Source organism: Patagioenas fasciata, unplaced genomic scaffold, assembly GCF_037038585.1.
Source record: "Patagioenas fasciata isolate bPatFas1 unplaced genomic scaffold, bPatFas1.hap1 Unplaced_6, whole genome shotgun sequence".
NCBI lineage: Eukaryota > Metazoa > Chordata > Aves > Columbiformes > Columbidae > Patagioenas > Patagioenas fasciata.
Window position 1 is genome coordinate 1,834,853 of NW_027288778.1, and position 20,060 is coordinate 1,854,912.

The 20,060-nt window shown below is 61.7% G+C and overlaps 1 long non-coding RNA gene across 1 annotated transcript in view; it reads left to right on the forward strand.

Moving 5' to 3' along the window:
- Positions 1 to 344: 344 nt before the first annotated feature.
- LOC139826891 (uncharacterized) overlaps positions 345 to 20,060 on the forward strand; it is a 49,640-nt gene continuing 29,924 nt past the window's right edge. The window contains exons 1-2 of the long non-coding RNA XR_011736999.1: positions 345 to 461; positions 1,275 to 1,334. This is a non-coding gene — a long non-coding RNA (uncharacterized lncRNA). The remainder of the gene's footprint in view (positions 462 to 1,274; positions 1,335 to 20,060) is intronic.

Genomic DNA, 20,060 nt, shown 5'->3' on the forward strand with positions numbered 1-20,060 from the left:
TTTCCCCCTTAGGGACCCAGGAGTGCCCCATAGTGACCCATAAGTGACTCATGGAGCCCCCTAAGTGTGTTCGGGTCCCTTCGGGTCCCTTCGGGTGAGTGCGGGCCCCACTCCGGTCCCTTCGGGTCCCTTCGGGTGTGTTCGGGTCCCACTCGGGTCCCTTCGGGTGCGTTCGGGTCCCTTCGGGTGCGTTCGGGTCCCTTCGGGTGCCTTCGGGTGCCTTCGGGTCCCCTCGGGTGCGTTCAGGCCCCACTCGGGTCCCTTCGGGTGCGTTCGGGTCCCTTCGGGTCCCCTCGGGTCCCTTCGGCTCCCTTCGTGTATCTTCGGCTCCTCTCGGAGCCGCCTCCGCGCACGCCACGCACAGTGGGCGTGGCCACGCACCCCCCCCGCTTCCCATTGGCCGCCGCCTGAGGAAGGGGGCGTGGCCTCGCTCGCAGCAACCGCCGCGGCGGGAAACGATCGTGAGGCGGGAAAAGGGGAAGAAAGGGGGCGGGGGGAGGAAGAGGAGGGGCCGGGGGGGGAGCGGAACACGGGTTTTGGGGTAAAAAGGGGGGGATTTGGGAGTTTGGCGCCTTTTGGGGCACTTTCGGGGAGACTTCGGGTCCCTTCGGGGAGACTTCGGGTCCCTTCGGGGAGACTTCGGGCCCCTTCGGGGAGACTTCGGGTCCCTTCGGGTGCGTTCGGGTCCCTTCGGGTGCGTTCGGCTCCACTCGGACCCCTTCGGGTGCGTTCGGGTCCCTTCGGGTGCGTTCGGGTCCCTTCGGGTGGGTTCGGGTCCCTTCGGGTGGGTTCGGGTCCCTTAGGGTTTGTTCGGCTCCACTCGGGCCCCTTCGGGTGGGTTCGGGTCCCTTCGGGTGCGTTCGGCTCCACTCGGACCCCTTCGGGAAGACTTCGGGTCCCTTCGGGTGCGTTCGGCCCCTTCGGGTGCGTTCGGGTGCGTTCGGCTCCACTCGGACCCCTTCGGGAAGACTTCGGGTCCCTTCGGGTGCGTTCGGCCCCGGCCGGGACTCGGGCGCCGCTCGGCTCCGCTCAGGCGCTGCTCGGGCGCCGCTCGGCTCCGCTCGGGCGCCGCTCGGCTCCGCTCGGCTCTTTCCGTCTCCGCTCGTTTTCCCGCGCTTTCCCTCAGAGCGCGAAGCGAAGCGCGGGGACCCCCGGGGCCGCTTTTTTCGCGCTTTTCCCGAGGTGACAACAGCGGGGGCTTTGGGGACACAGCTCGGGGAGCCTCAGCGGGAGGGTTTTGGGTTGAAAAAGCGCTATTTTGGGTCAATTTTGAGGTGGTTTGTGGCCCTCCCGGCGGGGCAAGATGGCGGCTCCGGACATCGAGGGGCTGCTGGGTGAGTAATGAGGGGGAATTAGGGGTGATTAGCGCGAATTAGGGGGTAATTAGGGGGCAGCGGGGATACGGGGGGGTGGGGGGGGTGTTAATTAGCGCTGCTGAGGGTGTTAATTGTTAATGAATGCAGAGGAGGAGCCGTTGCAGGAGCTGCACCCCGGGCTGGCCCCGCTGAGGGGGATTGGGGGGGTGGGAGCGGAGCTGGAGAGGGAGGTGAGACAGGTAAGGGGGCATTGGGGACAATGGGGACAGAGAGAGAGAGTGTGTGCGGATCAGCAGTGATCACCCCAAACCTGCCCCGCAGACACGGCACCCAAAATCCTGCACCCCAAAATACTCTTCCCAAACCTGCACCCCAGATCCTGACCCCAAGCCCTGCACCAAAACCCTGCCCCTCAATCCTGCACCCCCAAATCCTCCACCCCCGATCCTGTCTTCCCAAACCCTGCACCCCAGATCCTGCACCCCCAAATTCGGCCCTACCAAACTCTGCACCCCTAAACCCTACAACTGAAACCTTGCACCCCCTAATCCTGCCCTCCCTACCTTCCTGAACCCCGAAACCTGCACCCCAAACCCTGCATTCCCAAATCTTTCCGTCCTATACCCTCCACCCCTAAACCCTGCCCCCAAACCCTGCACCCCAAAGAATTCCCTCCCAAACCCTGCACCTCCAAATCCTGCACCTCAAAGGCCTGGCAACCCAAGCCCTTCAACCCCATCCCTGCAACACCAAATCCTGTACCCCAAACCCAGCACCCCAGAATCCTGCACCCCAAATCCTGCCTACCAAACCTTTCACTGCAAACCCCTGCACCCCGAGGTTGTGCTGCCCTAAACACTGAACCCCCAAATCCTGAAGACCCGGATCCTTGCCTCCCAAGACTCTGCACCCCCAAATCCTGCACCCAAATCTCTCACCCCCACCACCCTGCACTCCCAACCCCTGCACCCCAAAACTCCACACCTCCAAATCCTGAACCCTGAAACCCCGCACCCCCAAATCCTGTGCCCCAGTCCTGTGAACCCCACACTCTGCAACCTTAAATTTCCCCCCAAGCCCCTGCACCCCAAACGCTGCACTCTTAGACGTGACTTCTAAACCCCAAGAGCCCATTGTGACATCCCAGCACCTCCTATTGTCCCCAGGGCCCATTGTGACATCCTGGGGACCCCCATTGTCCCCAGGGCCCATTGTGACATTCAGGGGACTCCTCTTTGTCCCCAGGGCCCATTGTGACATCCTGGGGACCGCCCCTTGTCACTGGGGCCTATTGTGACGTCCCAGGACCCCCCGTTGTCCCCAGGGTTCATTGTGACGGCTTAGGACCCCCCATTGTCCCCAGGGTCCATTTTGACATCCTGGGGACCCTTCTTTGTCCCCAGGGCCCATTGTGACATCCTGGGGACCCCCCCTTGTCACTGGGGCCCATTGTGACATCCCAGGATCCCTCCTTGTCCCCAGGGCCCATTGTGACGTCTTAGGACCCCCCATTGTCCCCAGGGCCCATTGTGACATTCAGGGCACCCCCTTGTCCCCAGGGCCCATTGTGACATTCCGGGGACGCCTCTTTGTCCCCAGGGCACATTGTGACATCCTGGGGACCCCCCCTTGTCACTGGGGCCCATTGTGACGTCCCAGGATCCCCCATTGTCCCCAGGGCCCATTGTGACATTCAGGGGACTCCTCTTTGTCCCCAGGGCCCATTGTGACATTCCGGGGACGCCTCTTTGTCCCCAGGGCCCATTGTGACATCCTGGGGATCCCTCCTTGTCCCCAGGGCCCATTGTGATGTCCCAGGACCCCCCATTTTCCCCAGGACCCATTGTGACATTCAGGGGGCCCCTTTGTCACTGGGGCCCATTGTGACATCCCAGGACCCCACATTGTCCTCAGGGCCCATTGTGACATCCTGGGGACCCCACTTGTCCCCAGGACCCATTGTGACACTATGGGCACCCCGCCTTGTTCCCAGGGCCCATTGTGACACCGTGGGTACCACCCTTGTCCTCAGAGCCCATTGTGACATCCTGGGGACCCCCTTTGTCCCCAGGGCCCATTGTGACATCGCAGGACCCCCCCTGGTCCCCAGGGCCCATTGTGACATCCTGCGGACCCCTTTTGTCCCCACGGCCCATTGTGGCACCATGGGGACCCCCTTTGTCACTGGGGCCCATTGTGACATCCCAGGACCCCACTTTGTCCCCAGGGCTTATTATGACACCATGGGGACCTCCCTTGTCCCCAGGGCCCATTGTGACATCCCGTGACCCCCCTTTGTCCCCAGTGCTATTGTGAAATCCTGGGGACCCCCTTTGTGCCCAGGGCCCATTGTGGCACCATGGGGAACCCCTTTGTCACTGGGGGCCATTGTGACATCCCAGGATTCCACTTTGTCCCCAGGGCTCGTTCTGAACACCTTGGGGACTCCCATTGTCCCCAGGGCCCATTGTGACATCCTGGGCAACCCCCTTTGTCCCCAGGGTCCATTGTGACATCCTGGGCAACCCCATTGTCCCCAGGGCCCATTGTGACATCTGGGGGACCCCCTTGTCCCCAGGACCCATCGTGGCACCGTGGGGCCCTCCTTGTCACTTGGGCCCATTGTGACACCATGGGGACGCCCCCTTTGTCCCCAGTACCCATTGTGACATCCTGCTACCCCCCTTTGTCCCCAGGGCCCATTTTGACATTCAGGACACCCACCATTGTCCCCAGGGCCCATTGTGACCTTCAAGGGACCCCCATTGTTCCTAGGGCCCATTGTGACGTCCTGGGGACCCCCTCTGTTCCCAGGGCTCATTGTGACTTTCAGGGGACCCCCCCCTTGTCCCCAGGGCTGATTGTGACGTCCTAGGGCCCCTCTGTGTCCCCAGGGCCCATTGTGACACTTTAGAGACCCCTCTTTGTCCCCAGGGCCCATTGTGACATCCTGGGGACCCCCCCTTGTCCCCAGGGCCCATTGTGACATCCTCGGCACCCCCTTGTCCCCAGGGCCCATTGTGACATCCTGGGGACCCCCTCTTGTCCCCAGGGCCCATTGTGACGTCCCAGGACCCCCCATTGTCCCCAGGGCCCATTGTGACATCCTGGGGATCCCTCCTTGTCCCCAGGGCCCATTGTGACGTCCCAGGACCCCAGATTGTCCCCAGGGCCCATTGTGACATCCTGGGGACCCCCTTTGTCACTGGGGCCCATTGTGACGTCCCAGGACCCCACATTGTCCCCAGGGTCCATTGTTACATCCTGGAGACCCCCTTTGTCCCCAGGACCCATCGTGACACCATGGGGACCCTCCTTGTCACTGGGGACCCATTGTGACACCCTGGGGAGCCCCCCTTGTCCTCAGGGCCCATTGTGACATCCTGGGCATCCCCCTTTTTCCCCCTGGACCATTGTAACACCGTGGGGACCCCCTTTGTCCCCAGGGCCCATTGTGACACTGTGGGAACCCCCTTTGTCCCCAGGGCCTATTATTCCGTCCCGGGACCCCCATTGTCCCCAGGGCCCATTGTGACACTTGGGGACCCCCCTTGTCACTGGGGACCCATTGTGACACCATGGGGACCACCCCTTGTCCTCAGGGCCTATTGTGAACATCCTGGGGAACCTCCATTGTCCCCAGAGCCCACTGTGAGTCCTGGGGACCCCCTTGTCCCCAGGTCCCATTGTGACATCCTGGGGAGCCTCTTTGTCCCCAGGTCCCATTGTGACATCCTGGGGAGCCTCTTTGTCCCCAGGGCCCATTGTGGCATCCTGGGGACCTCCTTGTCCCCAGGACCCATCGTGGCACCGTGGGGACCTCCCATTGTTCTCAGGGCCCATTGAGACATCCTGGGGACCCCCTTTGTCACTGGGGACCCATTGTGACATCCCAGGAACCCCATTGTCCCAAGGGCCCATTGTGACATCCTGGGGACCCCTCTTTGTCTCCAGGACATATTGTGACACCGTGGGGACCACATTAGTCCCCAGGGCCCATTGTGACATCCTAGGAATCCCCTCTTTTCCCCAGGGCCCATTGTGACATCCCAGGACCCCCCTTTGTCCCCAGGGCTCATTGTGACATTCTAGGACCCCACTTTGTCCCCAGGGCCTATTGTGACACCATGGGGAACCCTCCTTGTCACTGGGGACCCATTGTGACACCATGGGGACCCCCCCTTTGTCCCCAGTGCCCATTGTGACATCCTGCCCACCCCCCTTTGTCCCCAGGGTCCATTGTGACATCCTGGGCAACCCCATTGTCCCCAGGGCCCATTGTGACATCCCAGGAACCCCATTGTGCCAAGAGCAGATTGTAACATCCTGGGGACACCCCTTTTTCTCCAGGACGCATTGTGACACCGTGGGGACCTCATTAGTCCCCAGGGCCCATTGTGACATTGTAGGGACCTCCCTTTGTCCCCAGGGCTCATTGTGGCCCCATGGGGACCCCCCCGTGTCACTGGGGACCCATTGTGACACCATGGGGACCCCCCCATGTCCTCAGGGTCCATTGTGACATCCTGGGCACCCCCCATTGTCCCCAGGACCCATTGGGACATCCTGGCCACCCCCTTGCTCCCAGGGCCCATTTTAGCACCATGGGGACCGCCTTTGACCCCAGGGCCCCTTGTGGCACCATGGCAACCACTTTTGTTCCCAGGGCCCATTGTGACATTCAGGGGACCCCATTGTCCCCAGGGCCTATTGTGACACCATGGGGACCCCTCCTTGTCACTGGGGACCCATTGTGACACCATGGGGACCCCCCCATGTCCTCAGGACTCATTTTCACATCCTGGGCACCCCCCATTGTCCCCAGGGCCCATTGTGACATCCCAGAACCTCCTATTGTCCCCAAGGCCCATTGTGACATCCTGGGGACCCCCATAGTCCCCAGTGCCCATTGTGACATTCCAGGACCCCCCATTGTCCCCAGGGCCCATTGTGACATCCTCGGCACACCCTTGTCCCCAGGGCCCATTGTGACATTCAGGGGACCCCTCTTTGTCCTCAGGGCCCATTGTGACATCCTGGGGACCCCCCCTTGTCACTGGGGCCCATTGTGATGTCCCAGGACCCCCCATTGTCCCCAGGGCCCATTGTGACATCCTGGGGATCCCTCCTTGTCCCCAGGGCCCATTGTGACGTCCCAGGACCCCACATTGTACCCAGGACCCATTGTGACATTCAGGGGACCCCCTTTGTCACTGGGGCCCATTGTGACATCCCAGGACCCCACATTGTCCCCAGGACCTATTGTGACATCCTGGGGACCCCACTTGTCCCCAGGACCCATTGTGACACTATGGGGACCACCCCTTGTGCCCAGGGCCCATTGTGACACTGTGGGTACCACCCTTGTCCGCAGGGCTCATTGTGACATCCCAGGACCCCCATTGTCCCCAGGGCCCATTGTGACATTCAGGGGACCCCCCTTTGTCCCCAGGGCCCATTCTGATACCGTGGGGACCCCCTTTGTCCCCAGGGCATATTGTGACATCCTGGGGACGCCCTTTGTCCCCAGGACCCATTTTGACACCGTCGACACCCCCTATTGTCCCTAGGGCCCATTGTGACATCCTGGGGACACTCCTTGTCCCCAGAGCCCATTGTGACATCCAGGGGACCCCCTTTCTCCCCAGGGCCCATTGTGACATTGCAGTACCCCCCCTGGTCCCAACGGCCCATTGTGGCACCATGGGGACCCCCTTTTGTCACTGGGGCCCATTGTGACATCCCAACACCCCACTTTGTCCCCAGGGCTTATTGTGACACCATGGGGACCTCCCTTGTCCCCAGGGCCCACTGTGACATCCCATGACCCCCATTTGTCCCCAGTGCTATTGTCAAATCCTGGGGAACCCCTTTGTCCCCAGGGACCATTGTGGCACCATGGGGAACCCCTTTGTCACTGGGGCCCATTGTGACATCCCAGGACCCCACATTGTCCCCAGGACCCATTGTGACACTGTGGGGACCCCACCTTGTTCCCAGGGCCCATTGTGAAACCATCGACACCCCCCTTGTCCGCAGGGGTCATTGTGACATCCTGGGGACCCTCCTTGTCCCCAGAGCCCATTGTGATATCCAGGGGACCCCCTTTCTCCCCAGGGCCCATTGTGACATCGCAGGACCCCCCTGGTCCCCAGGGCCCTTTGTGACATCCTGGGGATCCCCCATTGTCCCCAGGGTCCATTGTGACATCCTGGGCAACCCCATTGTCCCCAGGGCCCATTGTGACATCTGGGGGACCCCCTTGTCCCCAGGACTCATCGTGGCACCGTGGGGACCCTCCTTGTCACTTGGGCCCATTGTGACACCATGGGGACCTCCCCTTTGTCCCCAGTGCCCATTGTGACATCCTGCGGACCCCCCTTTGTCCCCAGGGCCCATTTTGACATTCAGGGGACCCACCATTGTTCCCAGGGCCCATTGTGACCTTCAAGGGACCCCCATTGTTCCCAGGGCCCATTGTGACGTCCTGGGGAGCCCCCTCTGCTCCCAAGGCTCATTGTGACTTTCAGGGGATCCCCCCATGTACCCAGGGCTGATTGTGACGTTGTAGGGCCCCTCTTTGTCCCCAGGGCCCATTGTGACATCCTGGGGAACCCCCTTGTTCCCCGGGCCCATTGTGATGTCCCGGGACTCCCCATTGTCCCCATGGCCCATTGTGACATCCTGGGGATCCCTCCTTGTCCCCAGGGCCCATTGTGACGTCCCAGGACCCCCCATTGTCCCCAGGGCCTATTGTGACATCCTCTGCACCCCCTTGTCCCCAGGGCCCATTGTGACATTCAGGGGACACCTCTTTGTCCCCAGGGCCCATTGTGACATCCTGGGGACCCCCTCTTGTCCCCAGGGCCCATTGTGACGTCCCAAGACCCCCCCATTGTCCCCAGGGCCCATTGTGACATTCAGGGCACCCCCTTTGTCACTGGGGCCCATTGTGACATCCCAGGACCCCACATTGTCCCCAGGGCCCATTGTGACATCCTGGGGACCCCTCTTTGTCCTAAGGACCCATTGTGACGTCCCAGGACCCTGCATTGTCCCCAGAGCCCATTGTGACATCCTGGAGACCCCCTTTGTCCCCAGGACCCATTGTGACGTCCCAGGACCTACCCATTGTCCCCAGGGTTCATTCTTACATCCTGGGGACCCCCTTGTCCCCAGGACCCATCGTGACACCATGGGGACCCTCCTTGTCACTGGGGACCCATTGTGACACCATGGATACCTCTCCTTGCCTCAGGGCCCATTGTGACATCCTGGGCATCCCCCTTTGTCACCCGGGACCATTGTAACACCGTGGGGACCCCCTTTGTCCCTAGGGCCTATTGTTACGCCCCAGGACCCCCCGTTGTTCCCAGGGCCCATTGTGACACCTTGGGGACCCCCTTGTCACTGGGGACCCATTGTGACACCATGGGGACCACCCCTTGTCCTCAGGGCCTATTGTGAACATCCTGGGGAACCTCCATTGTCCCCAGAGCCCATTGTGAGTTCCTGGGGACCCCCTTGTCCCCAGGTCCCATTGTGACATCCTGGGGAGTCTCTTTGTCCCCAGGGCCCATTGTGACATCCTGGGGACCCCCTTTGTCCCCAGGGCCCATGGTGACATCCTGGGGACCTCCTTGTCCGCAGGACCCATCCTGGCACCGTGGGGACCTCCCTTGTCACTGGGGACCCTTTGTGACACCATGGGGACCTCCCATTGTCCTCAGGGCCCATTGAGACATCCTGGGGACCCCCTTTGTCACTGGGGACCCGTTGTGACATCCCAGGAACCCCATTGTCCCAAGGGCCCATTGTGACATCCTAGGGACCTCCCTTTGTCCCCAGGGCTCATTGTGGCACCATGGGGACCCCCTTTGCACTGTGTCACATTGTGATATCCAAGAACCCCACTTTGTCCCCAAGGCCCATTTTGACATCCTGGGGACCCCCTTTCTCCCCAGGGCCCATTGTGACATTCAGGGGACACCCCCCTTGTCCCCAGGGCCCATTGTGACGTCCCAGGATCCCCCATTGTCCCCAGGGCCCATTGTGACATTCAGGGGACCCCTTTGGCACTGGGGCCCATTGTGACATCCCAGGACCCCACATTGTCCCCAGGGCCCATTGTGACATTCAGGGGTCCCCCCCTTGTCCCCAGGACCCATTGTGATGTCCCAGGACCCCTCATTGTCCCCACGGCCCATTGTGACATCCTGGGGACCCCCCTTTGTCACTGGGGCTCATTGAGACATCGTGGGGACCAACTTTGTCCCCAGGGCCCATTGTGACGTCCCAGGACCTCCCGTTGTCCCCAGTGTCCATTGTGACATCCGAGGAGCCCACTTTGTCCCCAGGACCCATTTTGATATTGAGGGGAACCACGTTTGTCCCCAGGGCCCATTGTGACACCATGGGGACCCCCCCTTGTCACTGGGGACCCATTGTGACACCATGGAGACCCCTGCTTGTCCTCAGGGTCCATTGTGACATCTTGGGCACCTCCCATTGTCCCCAGGACCCATTGTGACATCCTGGGGACCCCCTTGCTCCCAGGGCCCATTGTGGCACCATGGGGACATCCCCTTTGTCCCCAGGGCCCATTGTGACATTCCAGGACCCCCCATTGTCCCCAGGGCCCATTGTGACATCCACTGCACCCCCTTGTCCCCAGGGCCCATTGTGACATTCAGGGGACCCCTCTTTGTCCCCAGGGCCCATTGTGACGTCCCAGGACCCCCCATTATCCCCAGGGCCCATTGTGACATCCTGGGGATCCCTCCTTGTCCTCAGGGCCCATTGTGACGTCTTAGGACCCCCCATTGTCCCCAGGGCCCATTGTGACATTCAGGGGACGCCTCTTTGAAACCCAGGGCACATTGTGACATCCTGGGGACCCCCCCTTGTCCCCACAGCCCATTGTGACGTCCCAGGACCCCCCATTGTTCCCAGGGCCCATTGTGACATCCTGGGGATCCCTCCTTGTCCCCAGGGCCCATTGTGACACTATGGGGACGCCCCCTTGTTCCCAGGGCCCATTGTGACATCCTGGGTACCACCCTTGTCCGCAGGGCTCATTGTGACGTCCCAGGACCCCCCATTGTCCCCAGGGCCCATTGTGACATCCTGGGGATCCCTCCTTGTCTGCAGGGCCCATTGTGACGTCCCAGGACCCCCTATTGTCCCCAGGGCCCATTGTGACATCCTCTGCACCCCCTTGTCCCCAGGGCCCATTGTGACATTCAGGGGACCCCTGTTTGTCCCCAGGGCCCATTGTGACATCCAGGGGACCCCCTCTTGTCACTGGGGCCCATTGTGACGTCCCAGGACCCCCCATTTTCCCCAGGGCCCATTGTGACATTCAGGGGACCCCCCATTGTCCCCAGGACCCATTGTGACATCCTGGGGATCCCTCCTTGTCCTCAGGGCCCATTGTGACGTCCCAGGACCGCCCATTGTCCCCAGGGCCCATTGTGACATCCTGGGTATCCCTCCTTGTCCCCAGGGCCCATTGTGACGTCCCAGGACCCCCCATTGTCCCCAGGACCCATTGTGACATTCAGGGGACCCCCTTTGTCACTGGGGCCCATTGTGACATCCCAGGACCCCACATTGTCCCCAGGGCCCATTGTGACATCCTCTGCACCCCCTTGTCCCCAGGGCCCATTGTGAAATTCAGGGGACCACACATTGTCTCCAGGGCCCATTGTGACATCCTGGGGATCCCTCGTTGTCCCCAGGGCCCATTGTGACGTCCCAGCACCCCCCATTGTCCCCAGGACCTACTGTGACATTCAGGGGAGCCCCTTTGTCACTGGGGCCCATTGTGACACCATGGAGACCCCCGCTTGTCCTCAGGGTCCATTGTGACATCCTGGGCACCCCCCATTTTCCCCAGGACCCATTGTGACATCCTGGCCACCCCCTTGCTCCCAGGGCCCGTTGTGGCACCATGGGGATACCCCCTTTGTCCCCAGGGCCCATTGTGACATCCCAGGACCCCCTTTTGTCCCCAGGGCCCATTGTGGCACCATGGGGAACCCCTTTGTCACTGGGGGCCATTGTGACATTCCAGGATTCCACTTTGTCCCCAGGGCTCGTTCTGACACCTTGGGGACTCCCATTGTCCCCAGGGCCCATTGTGACATCCCAGGACCCCACTTTGTCCCCAGGGCTTATTGTGACATCTGGGGGACGCCCTTGTCCCCAGGACCCATCCTGGCACCGTGGGGACTCTCCTTGTCACTTGGGCCCATTGTGACACCATGGGGACCCACCCTTTGTCCCCAGTGCCCATTGTGACATCGCAGGACCCCCCTGGGCCCCAGGGCGCATTTTGACATCCTGGGGATGCCCCCTTGTCAACGGGGCCCATTGTGACGTCCCAGGACCCCCCATTGTGTCCAGGGCCCATTGTGACATCCTGGGGATCCCTGCTTGGCCCCAGGGCCCATTGTGACGTCCCAGGACTCCCCACTGTCCTCAGGACCTATTGTAACATTCAGGGGACCCCCTTTGTCACTGGGGCCCATTGTGACGTCCCAGGACCCCCCATTGTTCCCAGGGCCCATTGTGATGTCCTTGGGAGCCCCCTCTCTTCCCAGGGCTCATTGTGACTCTCAGGGGACCCCACCTTGTCCCCAGGACTGATTGTGACGTCCTAGGGCCCCTCTGTGTCCCCAGGGCCCATTGTGACGTCCCAGGACCCCCATTGTCCCCAGGGCCCATTGTGACATCCTCGGCACCCCCTTGTCCCCAGGGCCCATTGTGACATTCAGGGGACCCCTCTTGTCCCCAGGGCCCATTGTGACGTCCCAGGACCCCCCATTGTCCCCAGGGCCCATTGTGACATCCTGGGGATCCCTCCTTGTCCCCAGGGCCCATTGTGACGTCCCAGGAACCCCCATTGTCCCCAGGACCCATTGTGACATTCAGGGGACCCCCTTTGTCACTGGGGCCCATTGTGACATCCCAGGACCCCACATTGTCCCCAGGGCCCATTGTGACATCCTGGGGACCCCCATGTCACTGGGACCCATTGTGACGTCCCAGGACCCCGCATTGTCCCCAGGGCCCATTGTGACACCTTGGGGACCCCCTTGTCACTGGAGACCCGTTGTGACAGCATGGGGACCACCCCTTGTCCTCAGGGCCTATTGTGAACATCCTGGGGAACCTCCATTGTCCCCAGAGCCCATTGTGAGTTCCTGGAGACCCCCTTGTCCCCAGGTCCCATTGTGACATCCTGGGCAGCCTCTTTGTCCCCACGGCCCATTGTGACATCCTGGGGACCTCCTTGTCCCCAGGACCCATCCTGGCACCGTGGAGACCTCCCTTGTTACTGGGGACCCATTGTGACACCATGGGGACCTCCCATTGTCCTCAGGGCCCATTGAGACATCCTGGGGACCCCCTTTGTCACTGGGGACCCAATGTGACATCCCAGGAACCCCATTGTCCCAAGGGCCCATTGTGACATCCTGGGGACCCCTCTTTGTCTCCAGGACATATTGTGACACCGTGGGGACCACATTAGTCCCCAGGGCCCATTGTGACATCCTAGGGATCTCCTCTTGTCCCCAGGGCCCATTGTGACGTCCCAGGACCCCCCATTGTCCCCAGGGCCCATTGTGACCTCCTCGGCACCCCCTTGTCCCTAGGGCCCATTGTGACATTCACGGGACCCCGTTTTGTCCCCAGGACCCATTGTGACATCCTGGGGTCCCCCCTTTGTCCCCAGGGCCCATTGTGACATCCCATGACCCCCCTTTATCCCCAGTGCTATTGTGAAATCCTGGGGACCCCTTTTGTCCCCAGGGCCCATTGTGGCACCATGGGGAACCCCTTTGTCACTGGGGGCCATTGTGACATCCCAGGATTCCACTTTGTCCCCAGGGCTCGTTCTGACACCTTGGGGACTCCCATTGTCCCCAGGGCCCATTGTGACATCCTGGGCAACCCCATTGTCCCCAGGGCCCATTGTGACATCTGGGGGACGCCCTTGTCCCCAGGACCCATCGTGGCACCGTGGGGACCCTCCTTGTCACTTGGGCCCATTGTGACACCATGGGGACCCCCCCTTTATCCCCAGTGCCCATTGTGACATCCTGGGGATCCCTCCTTGTCCCCAGGGCCCATTGTGACGTCCCAGGACCCCCCATTGTCCCCAGGACCCATTGTGACATTCAGGGGACCCCCTTTGTCACTGGGGCCCATTGTGAAATCCCAGGACCCCACATTGTCCCCAGGGCCCTTGTGACATCCTGTGGACCCCACTTGGGGACCCCACTTGTCCCCAGGACCCATTGTGACACTATAGGGACCCCCCCTTGTGCCCAGTGACCATTGTGACACCGTGGGTACCACCCTTGTCCGCAGGGCCCATTGTGACATCCTGGGGACACCCCCTTGTCTCCAGGGCCCATTGTGACATCCTGGGGATCCCTCCTTGTCCCCAGGGCCCATTTTGACATTCAGGGGACCCCCCATTGTCCCCAGGGCCCATTGTGACATTCAGGGGACCCCACATTGTCCCCAGGGCCCATTGTGACATCCTGGGGATCCCTCGTTGTCCCCAGGGCCCATTGTGACATCCTGGGGATCCCTCGTTGTCCCCAGGGCCCATTGTGACGTCCCAGCACCCCCCATTGTCCCCAGGACCTACTGTGACATTCAGGGGAGCCCCTTTGTCACTGGGGCCCATTGTGACACCATGGAGACCCCCGCTTGTCCTCAGGCTCCATTGTGACATCCTGGGCACCCCCCATTTTCCCCAGGACCCATTGTGACATCCTGGCCACCCCCTTGCTCCCAGGGCCCGTTGTGGCACCATGGGGACACCCCCTTTGTCCCCAGGGCCCATTGTGACATCCCAGGACCCCCCTTTGTCCCCAGGGCCATTGTGAAATCCTGGGGACCCCTTTTGTCCCCAGGGCCCATTGTGGCACCATGGGGAACCCCTTTGTCACTGGGGCCATTGTGACATTCCAGGATTCCACTTTGTCCCCAGGGCTCGTTCTGACACCTTGGGGACTCCCATTGTCCCCAGGGCCCATTGTGACATCCCAGGACCCCACTTTGTCCCCAGGGCTTATTGTGACATCTGGGGGACGCCCTTGTCCCCAGGACCCATCCTGGCACCGTGGGGACCCTCCTTGTCACTTGGGCCCATTGTGACACCTTGGGGACCCACCCTTTGTCCCCAGTGCCCATTGTGACATCCTGCGGACCCCCCGTTGTCCCCAGGGCCCATTGTGACATTCAGGGGACCCACCATTGTCCTCAGGGCCCATTGTGACGTCCCAGGACCCCCCATTGTCCCCAGGGCCCATTGTGACATCCTCAGCACCCCCTTGTCCCCAGGGCCCATTGTGACATTCAGGGGACCCCTCTTTTTCCCCAGGGCCCATTGTGACATCCTGGGGACACCCCCTTTGTCCCCAGGACCCATTGTGACATCCCAGGACCCCCCTTCTCCCCAGGGCCATTGTAGCACCATGGGGACCCCCTTTGACCCCAGGGCCCATTGTGGCACCATGGCAACCCCTTTTGTCCCCAGGGCCCATTGTGACATTCTTGGACCCCACTTTGTCCCCAGGGCCTATTGTGACACCATGGGGACCCCTCCTTGTCACTGGGGACCCATTGTGACACCATGGGGACCCCCCCTTGTCCTCAGGACTCATTCTCACATCCTGGACACCCCCCATTGTCCCCAGGGCCCATTGTGACATCCACTGCACCCCCTTGTCCCCAGGGCCCATTGTGACATTCAGGGGACGCCTCTTTGTCCCCAGGGCCCATTGTGACATCCTGGGGAACCCCCTTGTCCCCAGGGCTCATTGAGACGTCCCAGGACCCCCCACTGTCCCCAGGGCCCATTGTGACATTCAGGGGACCCCCTTTGTCCCCAGGGCCCATTCTGATACCGTGGGGACCCCCAATTGTCCCCAGGGGCCATTGTGACATGCTGGGGACGCTCTTTGTCCCCAGGGCCCATTGTGACATCCTGGGGACCCTCCTTGTCCCCAGAGCCCATTGTGACATCCAGGGGACCCCCTTTGTCCCCAGGGCCCATTGTGGCACCATGAGGACCCTCTTTGTCACTGGGGCCCATTGTGACATCCCAGGACCCCCCTTTGTCCCCAGGGCCCATTGTGACATCCTGGGGACCCTCCTTGTCCCCAGAGCCCATTGTGACATCCCAGGACCCCACTTTGTCCCCAGGGCTTATTGTGAAATCCTGGGGACCCCTTTTGTCCCCAGGGCCCATTGTGACATCCCATGACCCCCCTTTGTCCCCAGTGCTATTGTGAAATCCTGGGGACCCCTTTTGTCCCCAGGGCCCATTGTGACACCGTGGGGAACCCCTTTGTCACTGGGGCCATTGTGACATTCCAGGATTTCACTTTGTCCCCAGGGCTCGTTCTGACACCTTGGGGACTCCCATTGTCCCCAGGGCCCATTGTGACATCCTGGGTACCCCCATTGTCCCCAAGGCCCATTGTGACATTCCAGGACCCCCCATTGTCCCCAGGGCCCATTGTGACATCCACTGCACCCCCTTGTCCCCAGGGCCCATTGTGACATTCAGGGGACCCCTCTTTGTCCCCAGAACCCATTGTGACATCCTGGGGACACCCCCTTGTCTCCAGGGCCCATTGTGACATCCTGGGAATCCCTCCTTGTCCCCAGGGCCCATTTTGACATTCAGGGGACCCCCCATTGTCCCCAGGGCCCATTGTGACATCCTGGGGACCCCCCTTTGTCCCCAGGGCCCATTGTGACATCCTCGGCACCTCCTTGTCCCCAGGGCCCATTGTGACATTCAGGGGACCCCACATTGTCCCCAGGGCCCATTGTGACATCCTGGGGACCCCCCTTTGTCCCCAGGGCCCATTGTGACATCCAGGGGACCGCCCCTTGTCCCCAGGGCCCATTGTGACGTCCCAGGACCCCCCACTGTCCCCAGGGCCCATTGTGACATTCAGGGGACCCCCCTTTGTCCCCAGGGCCCATTCTGATACCGTGGGGACCCCCTTTGTCCCCAGGGCCCATTGTGACATGCTGGGGACCCCTTTTGTCCCCACGGCCCATTGTGGCACTATGGGGACCCCCTTTGTCACTGGGGCCCATTGTGACATCCCAGGACCCCACTTTGTCCCCAGGGCTGATTGTGACGTCCCAGGGCCACTCTGTGTCCCCAGGGCCCATTGTGACACTTTAGGGACCCCTCTTTGTCCCCAGGGCCCATTGTGACATCCTGGAGACCCCCCCTTGTCCCAAGGGCCCATTGTGACGTCCCAGGACCCCCCATTGTTCCCAGGGCCCATTGTGATGTCCTGGGGAGCCCCCTCTGTTCCCAGGGCTCATTGTGACTTTCAGGGGACCCCCCCTTGTCCCCAGGGCTGATTGTGACGTCCTAGGGCCCCTCTGTGTCCCCAAGGCCCATTGTGACATCCCATGACTCCCCTTTGTCCCCAGTGCTATTGCGAAATCCTGGGGACCCCTTTTGTCCCCAGGGCCCGTTGTGACACCATGGGGAACCCCTTTGTCACTGGGGGCCATTGTGACATTCCAGGATTCCACTTTGTCCCCAGGGCTCGTTCTGACACCTTGGGGACTCCCATTGTCCCCAGGGCCCATTGTGACGTCTTAGGACCCCCCATTTTCCCCAGGCCCCATTGTGACATTCAGGGCACCCCCTTGTCCCCAGGGCCCATTGTGACATTCCGGGGACGCCTCTTTGTACCCAGGGCACACTGTGACATCCTGGGGACCCCCCCCTTGTCACTGGGGCCCATTGTGACGTCCCAGGACCCCCCATTGTCCCCAGGGCCCATTGTGACATCCTGTGGGATCCCTCCTTGTCCCCAGGGCCCATTGTGACGTCCCAGGACCCACCATTGTCCCCAGGACCCATTGTGACATTCAGGGGGCCCCTTTGTCCCCAGGGCCCATTGTGACATCCCAGGACCCCCCATTGTCCCCAGGGCCCATTGTGACGTCCTCAGCACCCCCTTGTCCCCAGGGCCCATTGTGACATTCAGGGGACCCCTCTTTTTCCCCAGGGCCCATTGTGACATCCTGGGGACCCCCCCTTGTCCCCAGGGCCCATTGTGACATCCCAGGACCCGCCATTGTCCCCAGGGCCCATTGTGACATTCTGGGGATCCCTCCTTGTCCCCAGGGCCAATTGGGACGTCCCAGGACCCCCATTGTCCCCAGGGCCCATTGTGACATTCAGGGGCCCCCGTTTGTCACTGGGGCCCATTGTGACATCCCAGGACCCTACATTGTCCCCAGGGCCCTTGTGACATCCTGGGGACACCCCCTTATCTCCAGGGCCCATTGTGACATCCTGGGAATCCCTCCTTGTCACTGGGGCCCATTTTGACATTCAGGGGACCCCCCATTGTCCCCAGGGCCCATTGTGACATCCTCTACACCCCCTTGTCCCCAGGGCCCATTGTGACATTCAGGGGACCCCTCTTAGTCCCCAGGGCCCATTGTGACATCCTGGGGACCCCACTTGTCCCCAGGACCCATTGTGACACTATGGGGACCCCCCGTTGTGCCCAGTGCCCATTGTGACACCGTGGGTACCACCCTTGTCCGCAGGGCTCATTGTTTCATCCCAGGACCCCCCATTGTCCCCAGGGCCCATTGTGACATTCAGGGGACCCCCCTTTGTCCCCAGGGCCCATTCTGATACCGTGGGGACCCCCTTTGTCCCCAGGGCCCATTGTGACATGCTGGGGACGCTCTTTGTCCCCAGGGCCCATTGTGACATCCTGGGGACCCTCCTTGTCCCCAGAGCCCATTGTGACATCCAGGGGACCCCCTTTGTCCCCAGGGCCCATTGTGGCACCATAGGGACCCCCTTTGTCACTAGGGCCCATTGTGACATCCCAGGACCTCCCCTAGTCCCCAGGGCCCATTGTGACATCCTGGGGACCCTCCTTGTCCCCAGAGCCCATTGTGACATCCAGGGGACCCCCTTTGTCCCCAGGGCCCATTGTGGCACCATAGGGACCCCCTTTGTCACTGGGGCCCATTGTGACATCCCAGGACCCCCCCTGGTCCCCAGGCCCCATTGTGACATCCTGGGGACCCCTTTGTCCCAAGACTTCATTGTGACATCCTGGGGACCCCCCTTGTCCTCAGGGTCCATTGTGACAGCCCAGGACCTTACATTTTCCCCAGGACCCATTGTGACATCCTGGGGCCACCCCCTTTCTCCCAGGGCCCGTTGTGGCACCGTGGGGACACCCCGCTTGTCCCCAGGGCCCATTGTGACATCCCAGGACCCCCCTTTGTACCCAGGGCCATTGTAGCACCATGGGGTCCCCTTTGACCCCATGGCCCATTGTGGCACCATGGCAACCCCTTTTGTCCCCAGGGCCCATTGTGACATTCTTGGACCCCACATTGTCCCCAGGGCCTATTGTGACACCATGGGGACCCCTCCTTGTCACTGGGGACCCATTGTGACACCATGGGGACCCCGCCTTGTCCTCAGGACTCATTCTCACATCCTGGACACCCCCCATTGTCCCCAGGGCCCATTGTGACATTCAGGGGACCCCTCTTTGTCCCCAGGGCCCATTGTGACATCCTGGGGACCCCCCCTTGTCCCCAGGGCCCATTGTGACGTCCCAGGACCCCCCACTGTCCCCAGGGCCCATTGTGACATTCAGGGGACCCCCCTTTGTCCCCAGGGCCCATTGTGACATCCTGGGGACCCCCCCTTGTCCCCAGGGCCCATTGTGACGTCCCAGGACCCCCCACTGTCCCCAGGGCCCATTGTGACATTCAGGGGACCCCCCTTTGTCCCCAGGGCCCATTCTGATACCGTGGGGACCCCCTTTGTCCCCAGGGCCCATTGTGACATCCTGGGGACCCCCTTTGTCCCCAGGGCCCATTGTGACATCCTGGGGACCCTCCTTGTCCCCAGAGCCCATTGTGACATCCTGGGGACCCCCTTTGTCCCCAGGGCCCATTGTGGCACCATGAGGACCCTCTTTGTCACTGGGGCCCATTGTGACATCCCATGACCCCCCTTTGTCCCCAGTGCTATTGTGAAATCCTGGGGACCCCTTTTGTCCCCAGGGCCCATTGTGACACCATGGGGAACCCCTTTGTCACTGGGGGCCATTGTGACATTCCAGGATTCCACTTTGTCCCCAGGGCTCGTTCTGACACCTTGGGGACTCCCATTGTCCCCAGGGCCCATTGTGACATCCTGGGCAACCCCATTGTCCCCAGGGCCCATTGTGACATCCTGGGGACCCCCATTGTCCCCAGGGCCCATTGTGACATTCCAGGTCCCCCCATTGTCCCCAGGGCCCATTGTGACATCCACTGCACCCCCTTGTCCCCAGGGCCCATTGTGACATTCAGGGGACCCCTCTTTGTCCCCAGGGCCCATTGTGACATTCAGGGGACCCCCCCTTGTCACTGGGGCCCATTGTGACGTCCCAGGACCCCCCATTGTCCCCAGGGCCCATTGTGACATCCTGGGGATCCCTCCTTGTCCCCAGGGCCCGTTGTGACGTCCCAGGACCCCCCATTGTCCCTAGGACCCATTGTGACATTCAGGGGGCCCCTTTGTCACTGGGGCCCATTGTGACATCCCAGGACCCCACATTGTCCCCGGACACATTGTCACATCCTGGGGACCCCACTTGTCCCCAGGACCCATTGTGACACTATGGGGACCCCCCCTTGTGCCCAGGGCCCATT